Here is an 18,202-nt window from a genome sequence, read left to right as displayed (position 1 = left end):
AAACCGTTCATTGCCAGTAAGAGTTTTAATTTTTAGGTTTCACTCTGTTTCCTCCTATATGGATACATGTAGTTGGAACTCTAAATCAAACACAGTTTGTGCTACCTCTTTGAAAGTTGACACAATAAAGTAGTTCCAATTTCTATCTCTAGGGTGTGTTTCCTATAGATGTAGCCAAAAGAAGAGACTGGTGCAAATCACTTTCATGGAAAGGGGTTGCCAAGCTTTCGAAAAACTATGAGTTTCCAGAAATCTCAGCACACATTTTTTCACCCAATCTTGATGACACTTGCATGTAATGATCAGTACCCCAATCCCACCTGGCTCCCCAAATTTCGTTCTTCTAGCTTAAACCGTTCCTTGGCAGTAACAGCGTTAATTTCCAGGTTTCACTCTGTTTTCTCCTATAAGGATACATGTAGTTGGAATTCTAAATCAAACAGGGTTTGTGCTAGCTCTTTGAAATTTGACACAATTAAGTAGTTCCTAGTTCTATCTCTATGGTTTGCTTTCTATTGATGTAGCCCTAAGCAGAGACTGGCGAAAATCACTTTCATGGAAAGGGGTTGCCATGCTTCCAAAAAACTACGAGTGTCCTGAAATCTCAGCACACATTTTTTCACCCAAACTTGATGACACTTTCAGGTAATGGTCAGTACACCAATCCCACTTAGCTCACCAAAATGCCATCTTCTAGATTAAACCGTTTGTTTTCAGTAACAGTTTTAATTTTTAGGTTTCACTCTTTTTTCTCCATTATGGATACATGTAGTTGGAACCCTAAGTCAAACACGATTTGTGCTACCTCTTTGAAACTTGACACAGTAAAGTAGTTCCATGTTCTATCTCTAGGTTTTGTTTCCTATTGATGTAGCCCTAAGCAGGGACTGGCGCAAATCACTTTCATGGAAAGGGGTTGCCAAGATTCCAAAAAACTATGAGTTTCCTGAAATCTGAGAACACATTTTTTCACCCAATCTTGATGACAATTTCAGATAATGATCAGTCCCCAATCCCACTTGGCTCACCAAATTTCGTTCTTCTAGGTTAAACCGTTCTTTGGCAGTAAGAGTTTTAATTTTAGGTTTCACTCTGTTTTCTCCTATATGGATACATGTAGTTGGAACTCTAAATCAAACACGATTTGTGCTAGATCTTTGAAACGTGACACAATAAAGTAGTTCCAAGTTCTATCTCTATGGTTTGTTTCTTATTGATGTAGCCCTAAGCAGAGACTGGCGCAAAAAACTTTCAGGAAAAGGGGTTGCCAAGCTTCCAAAAACTACGAGGTTCTGAAATCTCAGCACACATTTTTTCACCCAATCTTGATGACACTTTCTGGTAATGATCAGTACCCCAATCAAACTTGGCTCACCGAATTTTGTTCTTCTAGGTTAAACCGTTCCTTGGCAGTAACAGTTTTAATTTTTAGGTTTCACTCTGTTTTCTCCTATATGGATACATGTAGTTGGAACTGTAAATCAAACACGGTTTGTGCTAGCACTTTGAAACTTGACACAATAAAGTAGTTCCAAGTTCTATCTCTATGGTTTGTTTCCTATAGATGTAGCCAAAAGAAGGGTCTGGCGTAAATCACTTTTATCGAAAGGGGTTGCCAAGCTTCCGAAAAACTACGAGTTTCCTGAAATCTCAGCACACATTTTTTCACCCAATCTTGATGACACTTGCAGGTAATGATCAGTACCCCAATCCCACTTGGCTCACCAAATTTCGTTCTTCTACTTAAATCATTCCTTGGCAGTAACAGTGTTAATTTTTAGGTTTCACTCTGTTTTCTCCTATATGGATACATGTAGTTGGAACTCTAAATCAAACACGATTTGTGCTAGCTCGTTGACTTGACACAATAATGTAGTTCCAAGTTCTGTCTCTATGGTTTTTTTTCCTATTGATGCAGCTCTAAGCAGAGACTGGCGCAAATCACTTTCATGGAAAGGGGTTGCCAAGCTTCCAAAAAACTACGAGTTTCCTGAAATCTCAGCACATATTTTTTTCACCCAATCTTGATGACAATTTCATTTAATGATCAGTATCCCAATCCAGCTTTCTCACCAAATTTCGTTCTTCTAGGTTCAACCGTCCGTTGGCAGTAACAGTTTTAATTTTTAGGGTTCACTCTATTTTCTCCTATATGTATACATGTAGTTGGAACTCTAAGTCAAACACGGTTTGAGCTAGCTCTTTGAATCTTGAAATAATAATGTAGTTCCAAGTTCTAACTCTATGGTTTATTTCCTATTGATGTAGCCCTAAGCAGATCCTGGCGCAAATCAATTTCATCGAAAGGGGTTGCCAAGCTTCCAAAAAACTATGAGTTTCCTGAAATCTCAGCACACATTTTTTCACCCAATCTTTTTTTTTATTGATTATTTAAAGTATTACATAGTTCATGATATATCGTCTTTCATACATTTGACTCAAATTGTGTTTTGAACTCCCATTTTCACCCCAAATACAGATTGCAGAATCACATCTGTTACATATTCACATTTTTACATAATGCCATATTTGTGACTGTTGTATTCTGCTAACTTTCCTATCCCCTACTATCCTCCCTCCCCTTCCCTCCCCTCCCATCTTCCCTCTCTACCTCCCCTGCTGTTGTTCAATTCTTTCCCTCTTTTTCCCTCCCTTTGCCCCTCATAACCTCTTATAATTTTATGTATCATTGAAGGTCTCCTACCATTTCCATGTGCTTTCCCTTCTCTCCCCGTTTCTCTCCCCACATTCGTTTTGTTTACTGTAGTCTTTTCCTCCTGTTCTTCCTTCCTGTTCTTAGTTGTTCTCTTTATATCAAAGCAGACATTTGGCATTTGTTTTTTAGGGCTTGGCTGGCTTCACTTAGCATAATCTCTTCTAATGCCATCCATTTCCCTGCAAATTCTATGATTTTGTCATTTCTTAGTGCTGCATAATACTCCATTGTGTATATATGCCACATTTTTTTTATCCATTCATCTATTGAGGGGCATCTAGATTGGTTCCACAGTCTAGCTATTGTGAATTGTGCTGCTATAATCATTGATGCAGCCGTATCCCTATAGAGTGCTTTTTTAAGGTCCTCTGGGAATAGTCTGAGAAGTGCGATAGCTGGGTCAAATGGTGGATCCATTCCCAGCTTTCTCAGGAATCTCCATACTGCTTTCCAAATTGGCCTCAACATTTTGCAGCCCCACCAGCAGTGTACAAGTGTGCCCTTTTCCCCACATCCCCGCCAACACTTATTGTTGTTTGACTTCATAATGGCTTCCAATCTTACTGGAGTGAGATGGTATCTTAGGGTGGTTTTGATTCGCATTTCTCTGATTGCTAGAGATGGTGAGCATTTTTTCATGTACTTGTTGATTGTTTGTATGTCCTCCTCTGAGAAGTGTCTGTTTAGGTCCTTGGCCCATTTGTTAATTGGGTTATTTGTTATCTTATTGTTTAATTTTTTGAGTTCTTTGTACATTCTGGATATTAGGGATCTATCGGAGGTGTGACAGGTAAAAATTTGTTCCCAGGATATAAGTTCTCTATTTACCTCTTTTATTGTTTCTCTTGCTGAGAAAAAAACTTTTTAGTTTAAGTAAGTCCCATTTGTTTATTCTAGTTGTTAACTCCTGGGCTATCGGTGTCCTATTAAGGTATTTGGAGCCCGACCCCACAATATGTATATCGTATCCAACTTTTTCTTCTATCAGACGAAGTGTCTCTGATTTGATATCTAGCTCCCTGATCCATTTTGAGTTAATTTTTGTGGATGGCGAGAGAAAGGGTTTTAATTTCATTTTGTTGCATATGGATTTCCAATTTTCCCAGCACCATTTGTTGAAGATGCTGTCCTTCCTCCATTGCATGCTGTTAGCCCCTTTATCAAATATAAGATAGTTGTAACTTTGTGGATTAGTCTCTGTGTCTTCTATTCTGTACCATTGGTCTACCTGCCTGTTTTGGTACCAGTACCATGCTGTTTTTGTTACTATTGCTTTGTAGTACAGTTTGACCTCCGGTATCACTATACCTCCAGATTCACACTTCCTGCTTAGAATTGCTTTTGCTATTCTGGGTCTTTTGTTTTTCCATATGAATTTCATGATTGCTTTGTCTATTTCTACAAGATATGCCATTGGAATTTTGATTGGCATCGCATTAAACCTGTAGAGAACTTTGGGTAATATCGCCATTTTGATGATGTTAGTTCTGCCTATCCATGAACAGGGTACATTTTTCCATCTTCTGAGATCTTCTTCTATCTCTCTCTTTAGGGTTCTGTAGTTTTCATTGTATAAATCTTTCACCTCTTTTGTTAGGTTGATTCCCAAGTATCTTATTTTCTTTGAGGATATCGTGAATGGAGTGGTTTTCCTTATTTCCATTTCAGAGGTTTTGTTGCTGATATAGAGGAATGCCTTTGATTTATGCGTGTTGATTTCATAACCTGCCACTTTGCTGAATTCATTTATTAACTCTAGCAGCTTCTTTGTAGACCCTTTTTGGTCTGTTAAGTATATTATCATGTCATCCACAAATAGCGATAGTTTAGTATCTTCTTTTCCTATTTTTATTCCTTTAATTTCTTTTGTCTGTCTAATTGCTCTGGCTAGTACTTTGAGAACTAAATTGAATAGAAGTGGTGATAGAGGGCATCCCTGTCTTGTTCCAGATTTTAGAGGGAATGCCTTCAGTTTTTCTCCGTTTAGAATGATGCTAGACTGAGGTTAACATATATAGCTTTTACAATGTTGAGGTAAGTTCCTGTTATCCCTAGTTTTTCAAATGTTTTGAACATAAAGGGATGCTGTACTTTGTCAAATGCTTTTCCTGCATCCATCGAGATGATCATGTGGTTCTTGTCTTTAAGTCTATTGATGTGGTGAATAGCATTTATTGATTTCCGTATATTGAACCATCCTTGCATCCCAGGAATGAATCCTACTTGATCATGGTGCACAAGTTTTCTGATATGTTTTTGTATTCGATTCGCCAGAATTTTATTGAGAATTTTTGCATCCAAGTTCATTAGAGATATTGGTCTGTAGTTTTCTTTCTTTGAAGTATCTTTGTCTGGTTTTGGGATCAAATTGATGTTGGCCTCATAGAAAGAATTTGGAAGAGCTCCTTCTTTTTCTCTTTCTTCAAATAGCTTGAAAAATATTGGTATTAATTCTTCTTTGAAGGTTTTATAGAACTCCGCTATATACCCATCCGGTCCTGGGCTTTACTTGGTTGGTAGTCTTTTGATGTCTTCTTCTATTTCTTCTTTTGTTATTGGTCTGTTTAAATTGTGTGTGTCTTCCTGTCTCAATCTGGGCAAATCATATGCCTTAAGAAATTTATCGATATCTTCATTATCTTCTATTTTATTGGAATATAGGGTTTCAAAATACTTTCTAATTTTCTTCTGTATTTCTGTAGTGTCTGTTGTGATATTGCCTTTTTCATCCCGTATGTTAGTAATTTGAGTTCTCTCTCTTCTTCTTTTCATTAGCACGGCTAAGGGCTTGTCTATCTTATTTATTTTTTCAAAGAACCAACTTTTAGTTTTATCAATTTTTTCAATGGTTTCTTTTGTTTCAATTTCATTGATTTCTGCTCTAAATTTAATTATTTCTCGTCTTCTATTACATTTGCTGTTGTTTTGCTCTTCCTTTTCTAGGTTTTCGAGGTGTTGCGTGAGTTCATTTATTTGTTGGTTTTTTCTTTTTTTGAGGTAAGAACTCCAAGAAATGAATTTCCCTCTTAAAACTGCTTTCATTGTGTCCCATAGATTTCGGTATGTTGTGTCTGTGTTATCATTTGATTCTAAGAATATTTTCATCTCCTCCTTTATGTCTTCTATAACCCATTGATCATTCAATAACATATTGTTCATTTTCCATGTGATGTAGTATTTTTCCTTCCTTCTTTTATCATTGATTTCCAATTTCATTCCATTATGATCAGTTATGGTGCATGGTATTATCTCCACACCTTTATATTTACTAAGAGTTGCCTTATGGCATAATATATGGTCTATCTTTGAGTAGGATCCATGTGCTGCTGAGAAGAACGTATACCCACTTGATGATGGTTGATATATTCTATATATATATCGGTTAAGTCTAGGATATTGATTGTGCTGTTGAGTTCTATAGTTTCTTTATTCAGCTTTTGTCTAGAGGATCTGTCTAATGGCGAGAGTGGTGTGTTGAAGTCACCCATAATTATTGTGTTGTGGTCTATTTGACTCTTGAACTTGAGGAGAGTTTGTTTTATGAACGTTGCAGCTCCATTGTTTGGTGCATACAAATTGATGATTGTTATGTCTTGTTGGTGGATGGTTCCTTTTAACAGTATATAGTGACCTTCTTTATCCTTCTTGATTAACTTAGGTTTGAAGTTGATTTTATTCGATATGAGTATGGCCACTCCTGCTTGATTCCGAGGGCCATGTGAGTGGTATGATTTTTCCCAACCTTTTACTTTCAGCCTGTGTATGTCTTTTCCTATCATATGAGTCTCCTGAAGGCAGCATATTGTTGGATTTGTTTTTTTTTTGATCCCGGTTACTAGCCTATGTCTCTTGATTGGTGAGTTTAGGCCATTAACATTTAAGGTTACAATTGAGATATGATTTGTACTTCCAGTCATGCTTCTTTATTTATTTATTTTAGTTTGGCTAGTTTTGCTTTTTGGTTATTTTCCTCCCCCTTTACTGAGATACCTCCTGCTGTTAGTTTTGGGCACTATTTTTCAATTCCTCTTCTTGTAGTGTTTTGTTCAAAATGCTTTGCAGAGCTGGTTTTCTTGCTGCAAATTCTTTTTGCTTTTGTTTATCATGAAAGATTTTAATTTCATTGTCAAATTTGAAGCTCAGTTTTGCTGGATATAGTAATCTTGGTTGGAATCCATTATTTTTCAGCGTTTGAAATACATTATTCCAGGATCTTCTCGCTTTCAAAGTTTGTGATGAGAAATCGGTCGTTAACCTAATCGGTTTACCCCTGAATGTAATCTGCCTCTTTTCTCTCGTAGCTTTTAATATTCTCTCCTTGTTCTGTACGTTGGCTATCTTCATAATTGTATGTCATGGAGTTGTTCTATTATGGTTTTGAATGTTTGGGGTCCTGTAGGCTTCCAGGATTTGGCAATCCATTCCAGCTTTCATCTCTGGGAAGTTTTCTAGAATTATTTCATTTAATATGCTGTCCATTCCTTTGGTTTGAAACTCTGTGCCTTCTTCTATCCCTATGACTCTCAGATTTGGCTTTTTTATGACATCCCATATCTCTTGAAGAGATTGCTCATGGGATTTAAGCATCTTTTCTGTGTTGACTATATTCTTTTCAAGTTGATAAACCTTGTCTTCATTATCTCATGTTCTGACTTCTACTTGATCAAGTCTATTTGTAATATTCTCGTTTGAGTTTTTAATTTGGTTTATAGTTTCCTGCAATTCTAGGATTATTGTTTGATTTTTTTTAAGATCTCTATCTCCTGGTAGAGCTTCTTCTTTGCCGTTTGAATTTGTTTGTTTAATTCATTTTCAAAATATACTTTTATTTCTTGGACTTGATGACACTTTCAGGTAATGATCAGTACCCCTATCCGACTTGGCTCACCAAATTTCATTCTTCTAAGTTAAATCGTTCGTTGGCAGTAGCAGTGTTAATTTCCAGGTTTCACTCTGTTTTCTCCAATATGGATACATGTAGTTGGAACTCTAAATCAAACATGGTTTGTGATAGCTCTTTGAAACTTGACACAATAAAGGAGTTCCAAGTTCTGTCTCTATTTTGTTTCCTATTGATGTAGCCCTAAGCAGGGACTGGCGCAAATCACTTTCATGTAAAGGGGTTGTCAAGCTTCCAAAAAACTCTGAGTTACCTAAAACCACAGCACACATTTTTTCACCCAATCTTGATGACACTTTCATGTAATGATCAGTACCCCAATCCCTCTTGGCTCACCAAATTTCGTTCTTCTGGGTTAAACCGTTCATTGCCAGTAAGAGTTTTAATTTTTAGGTTTCACTCTGTTTCCTCCTATATGGATACATGTAGTTGGAACTCTAAATCAAACACAGTTTGTGCTAGCTCTTTGAAACTTGACACAATAAAGTAGTTCCAATTTCTATCTCTAGGGTGTGTTTCCTATAGATGTAGCCAAAAGAAGAGACTGGCGCAAATCACTTTCATGGAAAGGGGTTGCCAAGCTTTCGAAAAACTACGAGTTTCCTGAAATCTCAGCACACATTTTTTTACCCAATCTTGATGACACTTGCAGGTAATGATCAGTACCCCAATCCCACCTGGCTCCCCAAATTTCATTCTTCTAGCTTAAACCGTTCCTTGGCAGTAACAGTGTTAATTTCCAGGTTTCACTCTGTTTTCTCCTATAAGGATACATGTAGTTGGAATTCTAAATCAAACATGGTTTGTGCTAGCTCTTTGAAATTTGACACAATTAAGTAGTTCCTAGTTCTATCTCTATGGTTTGCTTCCTATTGATGTAGCCCTAAGCAGAAACTGGCGAAAATCACTTTCATGGAAAGGGGTTGCCAAGCTTCCAAAAAACTACGAGTGTCCTGAAATCTCAGAACACATTTTTTCACCCAAACTTGATGACACTTTCAGGTAATGGTCAGTACCCCAATCCCACTTAGCTCACCAAATTGCCATCTTCTAGGTTAAACCATTTGTTGTCAGTAACAGTTTTAATTTTTAGGTTTCACTCTGTTTTCTCCAATATGGATACATGTAGTTGGAACCCTAAGTCAAACACGATTTGTGCTACCTCTTTGAAACTTGACACAATAAAGGAGTTCCAAATTCTGTCTCTGTGGTTTGTTTCCTATTGATATAGCCCTAAGCAGGGACTGGCGCAAATCACTTTCATGGAAAGGGGTTGCCAAGCTTCCAAAAAACTACGAGGTTCCAGAAATCTCAGCACACATTTTTTCACCCAATGTTGATGACACTTTCAGGTAATGATCAGTACCCCAATCCCACTTGGCTCACCAAATTTCGTTCTTCTAGGTTAATTCGTTCATTGGCAGTAACAGTTTTCATTTTTAGATTTCACTGTGTTTTCTCCTATATGGATACATGTAGTTGGAACTCTAAATCAAACATGGTTTGTGATAGCTCTTTGAAACTTGACACAATAAAGTAGTTCCAAGTTCTATCTCTAGGGTTTGTTTATTATTGATGTAGCCCTAAGCAGAGACTGGTGCAAATAACTTTCATGGAAAGGGGTTGCCTAGCTTCCAAAAAACTACGAGGTTCCTGAAATCTCAGCACACATTTTTTAACCGGATCTTGATGACACTTTCAGGTAATGATCAGTACCCCAATCCCACTTGGCTCACCAAATTTCTTTCTTCTAGGTTAAACCGTTCATTGGCAGTAATAGTTTTAATTTTTAGGTTTCACTGTGTATTTTCCTATATGGATACATGTAGTTGGAATTCCAAATCAAACACGGTTTGTGCTAGCTCTTTGAAATTTGACACAATAAAATAGTTCCAATTTCTATCTATAGGGTGTGTTTCCTATTGATTTAGCCCTATCCAGAGACACAATAAATTTGACACAATAAATTAGTTCCAAGTTCTATCTCTATGGTTTGTTTCCTATATATGTAGCCAAAAGAAGAGACTGGCGCAAATCACTTACATAGAAAGGGGTTGCCAAGCTTCCAAAAAACTATGAGTTTCCTGAAATCTCAGCTCATATTTTTTTCACCCAATCTTGATGACACTTTCAGGTAATGATCAGTACCCCAATGCCACTTGGCTCACCAAATTTTGTTCTTCTAGGTAAACCTTTTGTTGGCAGTAAGAGTTTTAGTTTTCAGGTTTCACTCTGTATTCACATATATGGATACATATAGTTGGAATTCTAAATCAAACACGGTTTCTGCTAGCTCTTTGAAACTTGACACAATAAATAGTTCCATTTTCTATCTCTACGGTGTGTTTCCTATTGATGTAGCCCTAAGCAGAGACTGGCGCAAATCACTTTAATGGGAAGCTGTTGCCAAGTTTCCAAAAAACTATGAGTTTCCTGAAATCTCAGCACACATTTTTTCACCCAATCTTGGTGACACTTTCAGGTAATGATCAGTACCCCAATCCCACCTGGCTCCCCAAATTTTGTTCTTCTAGCTTAAACCATTCTTTGGCAGTAACAGTGTTAATTTTCAGGTTTCACTCTGTTTTCTCCTATATGGATACATGTAGTTGGGACTCTAAATCAAACATGGTTTTTGCTAGCTCTTTGAAACTTGACACAATAAAGTAGGTCCAAGTTCTATCTCTAGGGTTTGTTTCCTATAGATGTAGCCAAAAGAAGAGACTGGCGCAAATCACTTTCATTGAAAGGGGTTGCCAAGCTTGCGAAAAACTACGAGTTTCCTGAAATCTCAGCAAACGTTTTTTCACCCTATATTGATGACACTTGCAGGTAATGATCAGTACCCCTATCCAACCTGCCTCCCCAAATTTCGTTCTTCTAGCTTAAACCGTTCCTTGGCAGTAACAGTGTTAATTTCCAGGTTTCAGTATTTTTTCTCCTATATGGATATATGTAGTTGAAACTCTAAACAAAGCACGGTTTGCGTTAGATCTTTGAAACTTGACACAATAAATTAGTTCCAATTTCTATCTCTAGGCTGTGTTACCTATTGATGTAGCCCTAAGCAGAGACTGGCGCAAATCACTTTAATGGAAAGCTGTTGCCAAGTTTCCAAAAAACTATGAGTTTCCTGAAATCTCAGCACACATTTTTTCACCCAATCTTGATGACACTTTCAGGTAATGATCAGTACCCCTTTCCCACTGGGCTCACCAAATTTTGTTCTTCTAAGTTAAATCGTTCGTTGGCAGTAACAGTGTAAATTTCCAGGTTTCACTCTGTTTTCTCCTACATGGATACATGTAGTTGGAACTCTAAATAAAACACGGTTTTTGCTAGCTCTTTGAAACTTTAAACAATAATGTAGTTCCTAGTTCTATCTCTAGGGTTTGTTTCCTATTGATGTAGCCCTAAGCAGAGACTGGCGCAAATCACTTTCATGGAAAGGGGTTGCCAAGCTTCCATAAAACTACGAGTTTCCTAAAATCTCAGCACACATTTTTTCACCCAATCTTGATGACACTTTCAGGTAATGATCAGTACCCCAATCCCACCTGGCTCCCCAAATTTGGTTCTTCTAGGTTAAACCGTTCCTTGGCAGTAACAGTTTTCATTTTTAGGTTTCACTCTGTTTTCTCCTATATGGATACATGTAGTTGGAACTCTAAATCAAACACAGTTTGTGGTAGCCCTTTGAAACTTGACACAATAAATTAGTTCCAAGTTCTATCTCTGTGGTTTGTTTTCTATTGATGTAGCCCTATCCAGAGACTGGCACGAATCACTTTCATGGAAAGGGGTTGCTAGGCTTCCAAAAAACTACGAGTTTCCTGAAATCTAAGCACACATTTTTTCACCCAATCTTGATGATACTTTCAGGTAATTATCAGTACCCCAATCCCACCTGGTTCCCCAAATTTCGTTCTTCTAAGTTAAACCGTTCCTTGGCAGTAACAGTGTTAATTTTCAGGATTCACTCTGTTTTCTCCTATATGGATACATGTAGTTGGGACTCTAAATCAAACATGGTTTGTTCCTGCTCTTTGAAACTTGACACAATAAAGCAGTTCAAAGTTCTATCTCTATGGTTTGTTTCCTATAGATGTAGCCAAAAGAAGAGACTGGCGCAAATCACTTTCATGGAAAGGGGTTGCCAAGCTTTCGAAAAACTACGAGTTTCCTGAAATCTGAGCACACATTTTTTCACCCAATCTTGATGACACTATCAGGTAATGATCAGCACCCCAATCCCACCTGGCGCCCCAAATTTCTTTCTTCTAGCTTAAACCGTTCCTTGGCAGTAACAGTTTTAATTTTCAGGTTTCACTATGTTTTCTCCTATATGGATACATGTATTTGGAACTCTAAATCAAACACGGTTTTCGCTAGCTCTTTGATACTTGACAGAATAATGTGGTTCCAAGTTCTATCTCTAGGGTTTGTTTCCTATTGATGTAGCCCTAAGCAGAGACTGGCACTAATCACTTACATGGAAAGGGGTTGACAAATTTCCAAAAAACTACGAGTTTCCTGAAATCTCAGCACACATTTTTTCACCCAAACTTGATGACACTTTCAGGTAATGATCAGTACCCCAATGTCACTTGGCTCACCAAAATTCGTTCTTCTAGATTAAACCGTTCGTTGGCAGTAACAAATTAATTTTTAGGTTTCACTCTGTTTTCTATTATATATATACATGTAGTTGGAACTCTAAATCAAACACGGTTTGTGCTAACTCTTTGAAACTTGACACAATAAAAGAGTTCTAATTTCTGTCTCCATGGTTTGTTTCCTATTGATGTAGCCCTAAGCAGGGACTGGCACAAATCACTTTCATGGATAGGGGTTGTCAAGCTTCCTAAAAACTACGAGTTTCCTGAAACCACAACAGACATTTTTTCACACAATCTTGATGACACTTTCAAATAATGATCAGTACCCCAATCTCACTTGGCTCACCAAATTTCATTCTTCTAGGTTAAATCGTTCATTGCCAGTAAGAGTTTTCATTTTTAGGTTTCACTCTGTTTTCTCCTATATGGATACATGTAGTTGGAACTCTAAATCAAACATGGTTTGTGCTAGCTCTTTGAAACTTGACACAGTAAAGTAGTTCCAAGTTCTCTCTCTATGGTTTTTTTTCCTATTGATGTAGCCCTAAGCAGAGACTGGCGCAAATCACTTTCATGGAAAGGGGTTGCCGAGCTTCCAAAAAACTACGAGTTTCCTGAAATCTCAGCACACATTTTTTCACCCAATCGTGCTGACACTTTCAGGTAATGATCCATACCCCAATCCCACTTGGCTCACCAAATTTTGTTCTTCTAGGTTAACCCGTTCGTTGCCAGTAAGAGTTTTAATTTTTAGGTTTCACTCTGTTTTCTCCTGTATGGATACATGTAGTTGGAACTCTAAATCAAACACGGTTTGTACTAGCTCTTTGAAGCTTGACAAAATAAAGTAGTTCCAAGTTCTATCTCTAGGGTTTGGTTCCTATAGATGTAGCCAAAAGAAGAGACTGGCGCAAATCTCTTTCATGGAAAGGGCTTGCCAAGCTCCCGAAAAACTACTAGTTTCCTAAAATCTCAGCACACATTTTTTCACCCAATCTTGATGATACTTTCAGGTAATTATCAGTACCCCAATCCCACCTGGTTCCCCAAATTTCGTTCTTCTAGGTTAAACCGTTCCTTGGCAGTAACAATGTTAATTTTCAGGTTTCACTCTGTTTTCTCCAATATGGATACATGTAGTTTGAACTCTAAATCAAACACGGTTTGTGCTACCTCTTTGAAATTTGACACAATTAAGTAGTTCCTAGTTCTATCTCTATGGTTTGCTTCCTATTGATGTAGCCCTAAGCAGAGACTGGGGAAAATCACTTTCATGGAAAGGGGTTGCCAAGCTTCCAAAAAACTACGAGTGTCCTAAAATCTCAGCACACATTTTTTCACCGTAATTTGATGACACTTTCAGGTAATGATCTGTACCCCAATCCCACTTGGCTCACCAAATTTCATTCTTCTAGGTTAAACCGTTCGTTGGCAGTAACAGTTTTAATTTTTAGTTTTCACTCTGTTTTCAATTATATGGATACATGTAGTTGGAACTCTAATTCAAACACAGTTTGTGGGAGCTCTTTGAATTTTGACACAATAAAGTAGTTCCAATTTCTATCTCTATGGTTTGTTTTCTATTGATGTAGCCCTAAGCAGAGACTGGCCAAATCACTTTCGTAGAAAGGGGTTGCCAAGCTTCTAAAAAACTACGAGTTTCCTGAAATATCAGCACACATTTTTTCACCGTAATTTGATGAAACTTTCAGGCAATGATCACTACCCCAATCCCACCTGGCTCCCCAAATTTTGTTCTTCTAGGTTAAACGTACCTTGGCAGTAAAAATTTTAATTTTTAGGTTTCACTCTGTTTTCTCCTACATGGATACATGTATTTGGAACTCTAAATCAAACACGGTTTGCGCTAGCTCTTTGAAACTTGACACAATAAAGTAGTTCCAAATTCTATCTCTAGGGTTTGTTTCCTATTGATGTAGCCCTAAGCAGAGACTGGCACAAATCACTTTCATGGAGAGGGGTTGCTAAGCTTCCAAAAAACTACGAGTTTCCTGAAATCTCAGCACATATTTTTTCACCCAATCTTGATGACACTTTCAGGTAATGATCAGTACCCAATCCCACTTGGCTCACCAAATTTCATTCTTCTAGGTTAACCCGTTCGTTAGCAGTAAGAGTTGAAATTTTTAGGTTTCACTCTGTTTTCTCCTATATGGATACATGTAGTTGGAACTATAAATCAAACACGGTTTGCGCTAGATCTTTGAAACGTGAAAAAAGAAAGTAGTTCCAAGTTCTATCTTTATGGTTTGTTTCCTATAGATGTAGCCAAAAGAGGTGACGGGCGCAAATCACTTTCATGGAAAGGTAATGCCAAGCTTCCTACAAACTACGAGTTTCCTGAAGTCTCAGCACACATTTTTTCACCCAATATTGATGACACTTGCAGGTAATGATCAGTATCCCAATCCCACTTGGCTCACCAAATTTCATTCTTCTAGGTTAAATCGTTCATTGGCATTAACCGTGTTAATTTTCAGGTTTCACTCTGTTTTCTCCTATATGGATACATGTATTTGGAACTCTAAATCAAACACGGTTTGTGCTAGCTCTTTGATACTTGACACAAAAAAGTAGTTCCAAGTTCTGTATCTATGGTTTGTTTCCTATTGATGTAGCCCTACGCAGAGACTGGCAAAAATCACTTTCATGGAAAGGGGTTGCCAAGCTTCCATAAAACTACGAGTTTCCTAAAATCTCAGCACACATTTTTTAACCCAATCTTAATGACACTTTCAGGTAATGATCAGTACCCCAATCCAACTTGGCTCACCAAATTTTGTTCTTCTAGGTAAACCTTTTGTTGGCAGTAAGAGTTTTAGTTTTCAGGTTTCACTCTGTATTCACATATATGGATACATATAGTTGGAATTCTAAATCAAACACGGTTTCTGCTAGCTCTTTGAAACTTGACACAATAAATAGTTCCATTTTCTATCTCTACGGTGTGTTTCCTATTGATGTAGCCCTAAGCAGAGACTGGCGCAAATCACTTTAATGGGAAGCTGTTGCCAAGTTTCCAAAAAACTATGAGTTTCCTGAAATCTCAGCACACATTTTTTCACCCAATCTTGGTGACACTTTCAGGTAATGATCAGTACCCCAATCCCACCTGGCTCCCCAAATTTTGTTCTTCTAGCTTAAACCATTCTTTGGCAGTAACAGTGTTAATTTTCAGGTTTCACTCTGTTTTCTCCTATATGGATACATGTAGTTGGGACTCTAAATCAAACATGGTTTTTGCTAGCTCTTTGAAACTTGACACAATAAAGTAGGTCCAAGTTCTATCTCTAGGGTTTGTTTCCTATAGATGTAGCCAAAAGAAGAGACTGGCGCAAATCACTTTCATTGAAAGGGGTTGCCAAGCTTGCGAAAAACTACGAGTTTCCTGAAATCTCAGCAAACGTTTTTTCACCCTATATTGATGACACTTGCAGGTAATGATCAGTACCCCTATCCAACCTGCCTCCCCAAATTTCGTTCTTCTAGCTTAAACCGTTCCTTGGCAGTAACAGTGTTAATTTCCAGGTTTCAGTATTTTTTCTCCTATATGGATATATGTAGTTGAAACTCTAAACAAAGCACGGTTTGCGTTAGATCTTTGAAACTTGACACAATAAATTAGTTCCAATTTCTATCTCTAGGCTGTGTTACCTATTGATGTAGCCCTAAGCAGAGACTGGCGCAAATCACTTTAATGGAAAGCTGTTGCCAAGTTTCCAAAAAACTATGAGTTTCCTGAAATCTCAGCACACATTTTTTCACCCAATCTTGATGACACTTTCAGGTAATGATCAGTACCCCTTTCCCACTGGGCTCACCAAATTTTGTTCTTCTAAGTTAAATCGTTCGTTGGCAGTAACAGTGTAAATTTCCAGGTTTCACTCTGTTTTCTCCTACATGGATACATGTAGTTGGAACTCTAAATAAAACACGGTTTTTGCTAGCTCTTTGAAACTTTAAACAATAATGTAGTTCCTAGTTCTATCTCTAGGGTTTGTTTCCTATTGATGTAGCCCTAAGCAGAGACTGGCGCAAATCACTTTCATGGAAAGGGGTTGCCAAGCTTCCATAAAACTACGAGTTTCCTAAAATCTCAGCACACATTTTTTCACCCAATCTTGATGACACTTTCAGGTAATGATCAGTACCCCAATCCCACCTGGCTCCCCAAATTTGGTTCTTCTAGGTTAAACCGTTCCTTGGCAGTAACAGTTTTCATTTTTAGGTTTCACTCTGTTTTCTCCTATATGGATACATGTAGTTGGAACTCTAAATCAAACACAGTTTGTGGTAGCCCTTTGAAACTTGACACAATAAATTAGTTCCAAGTTCTATCTCTGTGGTTTGTTTTCTATTGATGTAGCCCTATCCAGAGACTGGCACGAATCACTTTCATGGAAAGGGGTTGCTAGGCTTCCAAAAAACTACGAGTTTCCTGAAATCTAAGCACACATTTTTTCACCCAATCTTGATGATACTTTCAGGTAATTATCAGTACCCCAATCCCACCTGGTTCCCCAAATTTCGTTCTTCTAAGTTAAACCGTTCCTTGGCAGTAACAGTGTTAATTTTCAGGATTCACTCTGTTTTCTCCTATATGGATACATGTAGTTGGGACTCTAAATCAAACATGGTTTGTTCCTGCTCTTTGAAACTTGACACAATAAAGCAGTTCAAAGTTCTATCTCTATGGTTTGTTTCCTATAGATGTAGCCAAAAGAAGAGACTGGCGCAAATCACTTTCATGGAAAGGGGTTGCCAAGCTTTCGAAAAACTACGAGTTTCCTGAAATCTGAGCACACATTTTTTCACCCAATCTTGATGACACTATCAGGTAATGATCAGCACCCCAATCCCACCTGGCGCCCCAAATTTCTTTCTTCTAGCTTAAACCGTTCCTTGGCAGTAACAGTTTTAATTTTCAGGTTTCACTATGTTTTCTCCTATATGGATACATGTATTTGGAACTCTAAATCAAACACGGTTTTCGCTAGCTCTTTGATACTTGACAGAATAATGTGGTTCCAAGTTCTATCTCTAGGGTTTGTTTCCTATTGATGTAGCCCTAAGCAGAGACTGGCACTAATCACTTACATGGAAAGGGGTTGACAAATTTCCAAAAAACTACGAGTTTCCTGAAATCTCAGCACACATTTTTTCACCCAAACTTGATGACACTTTCAGGTAATGATCAGTACCCCAATGTCACTTGGCTCACCAAAATTCGTTCTTCTAGATTAAACCGTTCGTTGGCAGTAACAAATTAATTTTTAGGTTTCACTCTGTTTTCTATTATATATATACATGTAGTTGGAACTCTAAATCAAACACGGTTTGTGCTAACTCTTTGAAACTTGACACAATAAAAGAGTTCTAATTTCTGTCTCCATGGTTTGTTTCCTATTGATGTAGCCCTAAGCAGGGACTGGCACAAATCACTTTCATGGATAGGGGTTGTCAAGCTTCCTAAAAACTACGAGTTTCCTGAAACCACAACAGACATTTTTTCACACAATCTTGATGACACTTTCAAATAATGATCAGTACCCCAATCTCACTTGGCTCACCAAATTTCATTCTTCTAGGTTAAATCGTTCATTGCCAGTAAGAGTTTTCATTTTTAGGTTTCACTCTGTTTTCTCCTATATGGATACATGTAGTTGGAACTCTAAATCAAACATGGTTTGTGCTAGCTCTTTGAAACTTGACACAGTAAAGTAGTTCCAAGTTCTCTCTCTATGGTTTTTTTTCCTATTGATGTAGCCCTAAGCAGAGACTGGCGCAAATCACTTTCATGGAAAGGGGTTGCCGAGCTTCCAAAAAACTACGAGTTTCCTGAAATCTCAGCACACATTTTTTCACCCAATCGTGCTGACACTTTCAGGTAATGATCCATACCCCAATCCCACTTGGCTCACCAAATTTTGTTCTTCTAGGTTAACC

Source organism: Spermophilus citellus (assembly GCF_964194105.1).
Source record: "Spermophilus citellus genome assembly, chromosome: 4".
NCBI classification, from domain to species: Eukaryota; Metazoa; Chordata; class Mammalia; order Rodentia; family Sciuridae; genus Spermophilus; species Spermophilus citellus.
This window is presented reverse-complemented; position numbering follows the sequence as displayed.